A 12,289-nucleotide genomic window follows, 5' to 3' on the forward strand; every position below is an offset into this window, starting at 1 on the left:
TCATAGGACCAAGCCAGCTTTCAAAGATTCCCAGATTCCAGGTTCCTTGTCCAAAATCTAATCACTGTTGTTACAAAAGGTAGCACAACAATATCAGAAGTCTGTACTCAGTTTCAGGGTCCCATAATACCCCATTCTAATCCAAGTCTCTTTCATTCAGAAACTATGTGAAAGACAGAAAATGTCTCAAAGAAATCTTTTCAGAATGAATAAAGTCACACAAGTCAAGTGACAACCACAGTCGTGAAATGATAATCATTTTCCTTTGACTTGTATGACTTCATACCAGTTCCTTCAGGAAGAAGAGGTTAAGCACTTTAAGGTAAAGAAGCTTCACATTCAACAGGAAAATGTGGGTGCAATGAGTGTCGGCATGTGCCATGATAAGGGCTTTAAATATCAGATTAGAATGCTCAGGACAAAAACTGACCCAAGTAGAAGGCATCTTTAGATTAAGAACCCCATAGATTAAAGACATCTGGGGGGAGAAAACTTACAAAGGATGTACTGATGAAGTGGTTGAGGAGAAACCAATACAAACTCTTATACAAGCAAAGTCAAAGGTGTTTCTGGAATGGAAATAGGAAGAAGCGTGTTTTTCAGGGGAGAAAAGAGTCATGCTATGTAAACTCACAGCCTTTGCCTCAGAGACCCAAGCATCCACATAGTTCTGAGGTCAATGTCCCTCAAGGACCAGAGGTTGCTCTGCTGAGGAGTCTCCCCAGGGCCCCCTTCACATCCTTGTTCCTCAGGCTGTAGATGAAGGGGTTCAGCATGGGGGTGACCACAGTGTACATCACTGAAACGACTGTGTTCTTGTTGGAAGAATGGGTCACAGCAGAACTGAGGTAAACCCCAAGTGCCGTTCCATAGAACAAGGAGACCACACAGAGGTGGGACCCACAGGTGGAAAATGCCTTAGACTTGCCCACAGAGGAGGACATCTTCATTAAGGAGGAGACAATCTGAGAGTAGGAGAAGAGGATCCCAGTGACGGGAAACACGCAGAGGAGTGCTGTTGCTACAAGCAAGACGATGTTATTGATGAGGGTATCAGAACTGGCCACCTTGAGAACCTGTGCTAATTCACAGAAGAAATGTGGGATTTCAGTGCCTACAGAGAAACTCAGCCTCTTCATCAGTAGAATGTGAAGCAGGGAACTGCAGAAGATGATGAGCCAACACGTCAGAACCAGGAGGACACAGAAGTGAGAGTTCATGATGATCATGTAATTCAGGGGGTGGCAGATGGCCACAAAGCGGTCATAGGCCATCACGGTCAGTAGGAAATTATCCATTCCAGCAAAAACATAAAAAAATACACCTGAGTGAGGCACTCTGTGTAAGAGATGTCTTTCCTCTGTGCCTGGATGTTCACCAGCATCTTAGGAACCGTGGTGGAGGTGAAACAGATGTCCACAAAGGACAGGTTGGAGAGGAAGAAGTACATGGGGGTGTGGAGGTGGGAGTCACAGAAGATGGCCAGGATGATGAGCAGGTTCCCAAGCACTGTGACCAGGTACATGCACAGGAAGAGGCCAAACAGGATAGGCTGCAGGTCTGGATCCTCTGACAGTCCCAGGAGGAGGAACTGTGATAGGACTGTGTGGTTCTCCACTTCCATGAAGCTGTCTATTCCCCTTGAGAAATCAACAAAAGTTAAAAACAAACAAGCAAAGTTAAAAAGTCAATCAAATAAAAACAATACAACTGGATATCAAGTAATCCTCCCTTCACAATGTCACCCTCAGGTGGACGTCCTTTGGCATGCCTGATTCCTTCCCATAATGATTCATGTGGCTAAATGGTAACTCACTTCACTTTTGCATGTCTATAACAATCCAGACTTTCTTTAATTCAGCAGAAATCTCTCATTTTATGTCTACTAACCTGTTTTAATTCCCTTTTTAAAATTTAAAATGAAATAACTTAAAATGAGATAATTTTGTTTTGTTATGACCCATCCAGAATATTTGAACAAATTTCATATTTTCCTTGATAATCCCCACATTTCCTTAATTGAAATAGCTCTATAATAATAATAAAGCATGGACTTAGAAGTAATAACAACATTTATTCTATGACTTAGTAATTCCTAATAGTGTGATTGCTAAGTCACTACCTATTTTAAACTAAAGATACTATTATTATTATTATTATTATTATTATTATTATTTCTTGTTTTTAAATTAAAAAATTCCTATTCAGTGGAATTCAGAATAAGTGATACCTGTTGCTATTATTTTTATTATTCTACTTTATGATAATTTTTTTTGTATAAGTAGCTCTCTCAACAAGCAGAATAGAGCTTGATCTGCAAAATTCTTGAGTTCTTGAGTCGGACTTCCTGAAGTAGATTTTTGCCTATCCATCTTATTATGTATGACCTTGAGAAAGTCATCTAAATTCTATTAGTTATGAATGCTTCATCTCTCCAGTAGTAGTAGTAAATATTTCCTACATGATAGGACCAATAAAGAAATGTAATGACATGATGATATAATTGTTCTATTGTAGTTCCTGAGACATTTGATGAATACTTAAATGTGAACTTCTATTCTTAACATCACAATACATTTTTCCTGTATGGATATCATTTAGCAACATCCCCTTAAGTCAGGCAGCCATCAGGATGAAATGATGATCATCATAAATACAACAAACCTGCCGGGCACAGTGGCACACACCTGTCATGCCAGTGGCTCAGGCAGCTGAGGCAGGAGGATCACAGGTTCAAAGCCAGCCCCAGCAGCTTAGCAAGGCCCTGAGCAGCTTAGTAAGACCCTTTCTCAAAATAAATAATAAGAAGGGCTGGAGGTGTGGCTCAGTGGTTAAGTGTCCCTGAAAACAAAAATAAATAAATAAATTAATTAAAATGCAACAAAATTTAAAAAATAAAATTACACACCCCAAAAATATAATAGTTATTACCTTAGGATCACTGTACAGCATTCCTAATTAATGAAGATCCTCATGGCTCCTACTTTCAGAGAATGCCTGTCTGGTGAACTCTTCCAACATGAGGAATAAGAATGTGGACCACATAGATAGGAGGAGAAAATAATACTCAATTAAACTCAAACACAATGCATGTGTGAGAGTGTTCTTGCTCTTTCTGCTCTTGGATAGGTATGTTTTGTGATAAAACAGCTCAGGTAATGGCTAAAATTCTTTCAAGGTGCAGGGTCTACAGCTTCAAGGAGTAGGTAAGTCTGGAACATCCCAGTTTCCTGATTCTGGAGCAGAGCCCAGGATCCAGGTCCTCCCCACGCCCCCTCCTTGCTCCCTAGCCTCACTGTGACCCACTAGCTCTGAGAGCTAAGGCTGATGCTTTCTCTTCTCCACCCTCTCTCTCCCAGGGAAGCCCATTTGGGTTTTCAAGGAGGCTGCATCTGAGAATCACAGGTGAAGGCCAACAGGGCCATGTTTAAGGTTTCTGTCCTCTCAAGTGTGGAATTCTCAGAGCTCCTAATTAACTAGATTGTTCTATTGTCTCTCCAGCTCCAAATAATTCTGCTCCCTTGGAGTATGAAGGAGATAGCAGAATGGAAAATTTTCAGTAAATTTTGTATTTATCAATGCCCAATCAGTTAAGAAATGATTTCCTCCAAGGGCAAACTCACTGATTTTTGTCAGGTTTGAAAGTCACAAGTTGTCCCCTAAGGAAGGAGGAATTTCTACAAGGACACAATCCTAGGAACTTTCTATGACATCTCCCTTAAATTGTCTTTGGAGATTGAATGGATCATTGGTGTCCACAATGTTATGAGTGGAAAGAATTCCATCCTTTCCTTTTTCTTAATTATTTTTGTTGTTTTTGAATTTCATAATTTTTAATGGACAGGATGGTGTTTTGTATGACCTTCTGTTTAGAAGCATCACACACTGAAAAAACTGTTAAATCTAAGAAATTAACATATACACTACCTCATATTGGTGTCATTTTTTGTGGTAAGTCATTTAATATCCACTTCGAATTTTTCAAGAATACAAATCATTAGCTAGAGTCACCACATGAGAGCACTTCTCTTGAACTTACTCTTCCTGTCTAACTGGACTTTTGTCTCCTGTGACCAGTATTTCTCCCCCAACACCACCCTCAACTGCTCTAGTTTTCTACTGAGATCAAGTTTGTAAAATTCCATGAGTGAGTAGTGACCTTCCTGTCCCTGATTTATCTTTCTTAATATAATATCCTCCAGGTTCATCCACATTCTCATAAATGATAGGATTTCCTTTTTTATGCCTAAGTACCATCATGTGTGTGTGTGTGTGTGTGTGTGTGTGTGAGAGAGAGAGAGAGAGAGAGAAAGAGAGAGAGACAGAGATACCCTCCTATGTGTGTGTGTGTGTGTGTGTGTCTGTCTGTCTGTCTGTCTGTCTGCACACACAGCACATTTTCTTTATCCTGTTATGTATACATAGATGGACTCTTAGGTTGATTCCCAATCTTGGTTATCATGAATTGTGCCTCAATAAACATGGGAAAGCACATGTGTTTTCAACATGTTAAATTTATGTCCTGTGGACAGATATCCCATGGTGAGTTTGCTGCATCATTCAGCAATTCTGTGTTTAACTTTCTGAGGGACCTCTGCATTCCTAGCTACTTTGGTTGTTGGTTGTACTGATTTATAACCCCACCAACAGCCTGCACGGCTTTCCTTTTCTCCACATCTCCATCAACAGTTATCTTCCACCTTTTGATGAAGCCATTGTCACAGGTGTGAGGCACTGTCTCATACTGGTTTTGATTTGCATTACATGGATGCCTGGTGATATTGGCATTTTCATGTCTTCTTTTAAGCAAAGTCCACTGAGGTCTTTTTCTATTTTTAAATTGGGTTGTTTGTTTTCTAGCCATTGAGTTGCTTTCATTTCTTATAGATTTGGGATATTAACCCTTTATCAGATTCATGATTTGCAAAGGACCCCTCACATTCTTCAGGTCGTCTCCTCGATCTGCTGATTTCCTTTGGGGGTGTTGCAGTTTTCGTTTTGTTATAGTCCCACGGGTCTCCTTTCACTTTTGTGGCCACTGCTTTTCAGGTCATATTTTAAAACTCAGCACAGACGGATGCCACAGAGCCTTCCCCCTGTTTTCTTCTAGGAGCTTTGTGCTTTCAGTTCTTAAATTTGGGTTTTCACTCCACTTGGTTTGATTTTTTCTCTATAGTATACAAGTCTAGATTTGTTCTTCTTCCTGTGAAATCCAGTTTTCCCAGCACCAGCTTTTGAATACTGTTCTGTTTTCATTGTGTACTCTAAGCACCTTTATCAATAATTGGTTGGCCTTAAATGGCTGGATTTGTTTCTGGGTCCTCTGCTCTGTTCCATTGGTCTGTGCATCTATTTTTATTCAGTAGCATACTACATTTTAAAAGTCACCAAGGCTTTGCATTCTGTGTTGAAATCAAGTGATGTGATTAGACTCCCAATTTCATTCCTTTGGCCCCAGGTTGCTTTAGTGATTGTGATTTTTAAGAGCATTTAAATATTTTTCTATGGAATTGAAAAATATAATCTGGATTTTGATGGGGATTGCATTAAACTTGCAAATCACTTTAGATATTAGGGACACTTTAACAATATTAATTCTTCTAATCCAAGAACATAGCATTTCTCTATTTAGTTTTTCACTTCCGTGTTTTTCATCCATGTTTTATGCTTTTCAACACAGAGATCTTTCCCCTTTCCTAGAGACCATTTGTACTTATTATTTTATTTTTGTTATTTTTTTCTTGGTTTCTTTCCAGGCAATTCACTGCTACTGTATAGAAACGCTACCAATTGGTGGATATTAGCCTTGTATTCTGTAACTTGGCTGGATTCATATATTCATTCTTTCAGTGGATCTCTTGAGCTTTCTGCACATAAAATCTTGTCATCTGCACACAGGATAGTTTATCATCCCTCCCCCGGAATTTTAATGGATTTTCTTTCTTTATCTTTACTTCCTTCTGGAGGTGTGTTCAGGGGTGGTGGCAAGTGTGGGTATCCATGTATTGGTCTGGAAATGACAGGAAAAGGTTTCACCTCCTCCTGTTCAAGTATGTGTTACTTATGGTCCGTCTATATTGCATTTCTTGCACTGAGGTACATTCCTTCTGTATCTAATTTTGGGGGGTTTCCATCCTAATGCATGTGAATTTTGTCAAATGCATTTACCTCTATTAAAAATGGTCATGTGCTTTTTGGTCTTTTAGGCTATCATTATCATTTACAATGTAGATTTCATAGACTTCATTCCGCAGTACCTCCTCTTGCCTTAACCTCCTCCTCCCACTAATCCCTTTTCTCAACCCCTCCCATTTCCAAAAGAGCTCCCTTCTACTTTTTTTTTCCTCTCTAGCTTCTACATATGATTGAAAAACATATAACACTTGACTTTCCAAATCTGGCATATTTCACTTAACATGATGCTCTTCAGTTCCATTCAAGTCCCTTAAAATGGCTTTATCTCATTCCTCTTTATGACTGAATGAAACTCCATCATGCACATACATTACATTTTCTTTATCCATTTATCCACGGACAGACACCTACATGATTCTATAACTTGGTTACCGTGAATTATTGCACTGTAAATATCACTATATATGCTGATTTTAGTTCTTTTGATTTTTTTATTGGTTTATTTTAGTTCTTTTAAATAAATTCCAAGACGTGGTATAGCTGTGTCCTATGGTGGTTCCATTCATAGTTTTTTGGGGAATCTCTGTAGTGATTTCTACAGTGGCTGTGCAAAATTTATATTCCTACCAACAGTGTGCAAGTGTTCCTTTCTCCTTACCTCCAAACCAGTGATTATTGTTATTTGCATTCTTAATGATTGCCATTTTAACAGGAGTGAGATTAAGTAGTAGAGTAGCAAAGATTTTCTCTCATTCTGAAGATTCTCTCTTCACATTCTGAATTATTTCCCTTGCTATGTAAAAGCTTTTTCATTTGATGCCATCCTGTTTATTAATTGTTGGTATTATTTCTTTTAGGGTTCTAATGAACCCATATGTTGGAGCACTGAGCCTGTGTTTTCTTCTGGGAGTTGTAAAGTCTCTGGTCTAACTCCTAGATCTCCCATTCATTCCGAATTGACTTTTGTGCAATTGAGAGATAGGGATCCGGTTTCATTCTTCTATGTACGTATTTCCAGTTTTCCCAGCACCTTTTGTTACAAGGGCTCTTTTGTTTGCCTTTGTCAAGGTCAGATGACTTTATCTGCCTGGGTTTGTTTCTGTATTCTCTTCCCTTGGTCTGCATGAACATTCTTAGGCCAGGACCTGGTTGCTTTTGCCATGATAGTTTCGCAATATAATTTGAAGTCAGGTATTGGGATACCTCCAACATTGCTCATTTTGCTCAGAATTGTTTGGGGAATTCTGGGTCTTTCATTCTTCCTTATGAATTTTAGCACTTTTTTGGACACCGTCGTACAAGCATGAGCTCTGATTTCCCCCAATTCAGTCCTCAGTACTTCTCTTTTCCCCCCTCTCATTCCTTCCTTTATTCCCTTTCCTCTACCTATTGGTTTCTGTTTTATTTTTAATTTATTTAATAGTTTCACTTAAAATTAATGCAGTATAGATATACATAAAGGTAAAATTCAGTGAGGGAGAGGCAGGCAGGGCTGGAAAAGGGAAGAACAGGGGACGGAACTGACCAAACCGTCCTGTGTGCATGTACGTCTTCTTCTGAGAAATGTCCATTCAGGTCCTTAGCCCACTTTTAAAGAAGCTGTTTGTTTTCTCACTATTGAGTTGTTTGATTTCTGTCTATTTTCTCTGTTTATCTCTTATCTGGTTATGATCTCCAAGTATATTCTCCCATTCTGGAGACTGTGTTTTCACTCTCTGGGTCGATTCTTTTGCTCTGTGGAAATTGCTCAATGGGATGCAACCTCATTTTATTATTTTTGCTTCTGCTGTCAAAATGTTTGCTTATATAAAACAATCATTACCCAAATGCATCCTGTAGCTTTATTCTATAAATCCTTTTAGTACTTTAAGAGTTTCATATGTCTTTCATTCATTTTGATTTGTGTGCATGTATAGTGTGACGTACAGTCTGATGTACCTCTTCTCATATGGAAATCCAATATTCCTAGCACAATTGACTGGAGAGATGATCTCTTCCCACTGCGTGTTAATGTCAAATTGTCAAAATCAATTAACCACAAATTGAACTGTCGTTATGTTTATAGACTTATGTTTTGCATCTTTATACATTTATGTTTGCATCTTTATACATTTCCATTCTTCTCTGTTTCTTCATTTTATGCTCCTAATATGCTTCATTTTCTTTTTGATGACTTTTGAGGCATATAGATTCTGATTTTGATAAGTTCCAATGTAACTATTTTTTGCTTTACTGCTCATTTGTTTGATGTAGGATGTAAAAATCCATTGCAGAATCTAAGATAATGAAGACATTACTCTGTTTTCTTCTAAGAATTTTTATGATTTTAACCATTACACTAAAACTATTGAACATTTTTTAGTTAATTTTTGTATATGTTGTGCCTTCCAATTAGGGGTCTTCTAGCCAATAAAGCAGGCTTTCAGAAGTGGAGGAGACTTTACACGAAAACAGGAGTCAAAGAGTTCATCACCACCAGATGTCCCTTAAGAAATGCTCAAGAGAGTTATTCAAGCTGAACGAGAGCCCACTAATGAGTAAAACAAAAACATATGGAAGTGTATAAAACTCACGAGTAAAACAGTCAAATTCAGAATATTCTAATACTGTCCACAGTGGTATATAAATCAGAGGTTTTGAGTATGATATTTAAAAGACTAAACTATTAACATACTAGGAACAATAATATGTTAAGCAAATGAAATATAAAAAGACAGCCTCCATTTATGAACACATCAAATGAACCCATTATTACGTATAATTATAATGCAATAATAAACCAAGACACACAGGAGCAAGCGAGAGAAAGAAAACACACTGGGGGTTAAAATGGAGCAAACTGAGCTTTATGTATTTGTCAATGTGTTATAATGAACTCCACTATTATATATAACTACAATGAAATAATAAAGAAGACACAAATTGGAAAACTGGTGTATAAAAATGTTCAGTATTGATAATCATCCAAGTAATGCAACAAAACCACAATGAGAAGTCATCTTGCACCAGTTAGAATTGCTACTCATTATAAAGACCAAAAATAGCTGGCGTTGGTGAGGACTCACTGAGCACCATTGGCAGAAAAGTAAATTAGTACAGCCATTAGGGGAAACAGTATGAAGATTCATCAAAAAATTAAAAATAGAATTACCATATGATCCAACAACATCACCAATGCATTTATATACAAATGATATGGAATCAGTATGTCAAGACACATGTCCAGCCCCACCATTACTCACAATATCTAAGACATGAAATCAACCCAAATGCTCATCATCAGATGATCAGAAAAAGAATACATGGTCTATATACACAGTGGAATCCACAAAAAAGTCAAACAGAAGTTCCATGCTTTACTACAACATGGAACTTGGAGGACTTCATGTTTAGAAAAAGAGCCAAACATAGAAAGGCAAACACTGCATGAACTCACACATAGGTGGACTCTTAATAAAGCTGACTTGTAGGCACAGAATGAAGTGGTGAGTACCAGAAGCTGCAAGGAGGTGACTTAGGTATCTTGGTAAAGAACATGAAATCTCTGGGAGAAAGGAGAAATAACTTCACAAAATATATTGCAAATCCTGATGAAAAAAAAAAGTGGAAAGAAAACATACAGAATGGGGCAAGTGCTGTCAAAACACACACCAAAAAGGGGCAAGTATCCAAAATATATTCAAGTCAAAAACAAAAATATGAGTTACATAATTACAAAAGAGCAAAAGATTGAAAAGCTATTTCTCCATGGAAGACCACCAGTCTCCAACAAGCATAAGCAAAGGTGCTCCGTCAGTCACAGAGAAATTCACATCAGAGGCACAGCGATACTCCACTTCTCAGCCACTAGGAAACTATGATCGTAATTTTTTCATTATTGTCAAAACAGAACCTTTATTAGTTTTCATCAGACAGTGTTTGCTTTACAGAAGAAATTGTAATAACTACGTATAAAGAGTAATCATGTTTAGGAAATCATCATTTTTTTTAAATGTGAGCATTGGGCTGGAGATACAGCTCAGTTGGTAGCATGCTTGCCTCGCATGCATAAGGCCCTGGGTTCAATTCCCAGCACCACACACACACAAATGAGCATTACCTATGTTTAATTTTAATATTAGTATGATAATAGTAAAGCAGTATTATCATTGTCATCCTATTCTTATTAGTTATATAAACACAATGATACACCCTGATAGAATCACAAAAGCATGAATACAACCCACTCCAATTCAGTGCCCCCCAACTCCCCTCCCTCTACTCCACCTCTTCAATCCATTTATACTTGTTGTTATTTTTTTTTCTTTTTAATTAGTGACCTGTGGATGTTCCCAGGTCTAGGACTCGCCATGCCACATCCATGCTTGCACATACAAAAGTTGGGTCAGAATCAGTCCACTGTTCTTCCTTTTCCCCATCCTTTCTTCATCCTCCTCAATTGGCATCATCTCCTCTACTGATATTCCCTCTGTTTTGATGAAACTTTCTCTCCCTTTATTTTTTAAGAAAAAAATATTGGCAACCTGATGTTATAACCTGAGATATTGTAGTGAATGTAAAATATGTCAGCCACTCTTAAAAACATTTTGGTGAGTTCTCAAAAATGTGACTATGTAAATATCCCAGGATCCTGTAATCTCACTCCTAGGAATAGTCTCCAAAGGATTGAAAAAAAATGGTTAAACAAATAAATGTACATGCGGGCTGATAGCAGTATTATTTAAAACATGTAACAGATGGACATTACCCAAGTGTACACCAATGGGTGAATAAATGAGCAACTTCCGTATATACATATAGTAGAATATAACTCAGCCACAAGAAGGAAAGGCTCAAATTAACTTTAACCAGTGAAACAGTCCAAAAGGAGGAAGGAAGCAATGAGGGAGAAAAGACAGAAACCAAGAAAGGAAGGAAGGAACAAGGAAAGAAAGAAAACATCAGGAGTCACAATGGATGTATTCATATCTGAGACTTCCTTTTGGCTATCACCATGAATCAAATGGCCAAACCACGTTCAAGGTATATTCTGTTATGTCAAAAATCCAATCAATGTTTTTATGAAAACTAAGGACACTGAAAGGTTATAATCAATCTTAATTGCACAGTCTCTCCTGCTCAGAAATGAGGCAAATGAAATATCTCAAAGAAATGTTTGGAAGAATAAATGAAGTTACATGTCTAAAAGCAACAAGCACGGTTTTCATATGGTAACCAATTTGCCATGATGCTGGTATAATTATCCATTTCCACCAAGGAAAACAAGAACACAATCGAGTTAAGGTGAACAATATTAACATTCAAGAAGATAATTTTAAAACAGTACTTTATTTTAATAGACCCTTAGTTGTGCATATTTAGGGGCCAAATGTGATGGATATTTTGATACAAGTACACATTGCAGAATCATCAAATCAGGGTAATTAACATATACATCACAGCAAATATCCATTATTTTTTTTGGCTAGTGTGAACGTCTAGAGCGTTCGGGTCCCTGGGTAAGGGTCACGAAATAACCAGGACACAGGGGATGCAGAGCCAAGGCAGCAATTGCAACTCTGCATGCTGAAGTTTATTTGCAAGTTCCTTTTATACACTTCTTCTAACAAAGCAAGCAATTATTCAATACCACTTTACCCACATTGTCCAAATATCATGCCTCAGCGGATACACAGAGCTAGATTCAAATTGTTCCTGTTTGTTTGATAAGTACCCTCCTAAAGTTCTTTGTAGACATTATCTAATCCCCTGAGGATGCATTTGTTTCTTCAGAATGTACTGTTACCAGGATAAGTATGCAGGAAGCTTCTTCCTCTTGGCCAAACCATGCAGAACTTGTGCCTTGCGATAAGGGGAAGAGAAGGTTTCCTCCTCCTAACTGAGGTTTGCCTCAGCTGACCTAAATCACAGCCACAGCTCTTGCAAAGTGTCAGGCCTGAGGGAGCTAAACTCTGCACATTTAAACCCCAACAATTCCTTCCTTTTTCTTTTGTTTTTCTAAAACAGTTTTCCACAAAGTTAATATAGAGTTTTGAGATGGTCTTATGCACATGCAATACATAATTATAAACAGGATAATAACTAAGCATAACACTATTCCCACTCCTCCAGCCGTATGGGTAAGACTTTGAGCAATTCCTTTGGGATCTAATCC

General features: G+C 37.8%; 1 pseudogene; it reads right to left on the minus strand.

Annotated features, from left to right (window-relative positions):
* Nucleotides 1–686: 686 nt before the first annotated feature.
* On the minus strand, nt 687–1,624 carry LOC107133857 (annotated as a pseudogene).
* Nucleotides 1,625–12,289: the final 10,665 nt, after the last annotated feature.

The sequence above is a fragment of the Marmota marmota genome, unplaced genomic scaffold (assembly GCF_001458135.2).
Source record: "Marmota marmota marmota unplaced genomic scaffold, marMar, whole genome shotgun sequence".
NCBI lineage: Eukaryota > Metazoa > Chordata > Mammalia > Rodentia > Sciuridae > Marmota > Marmota marmota.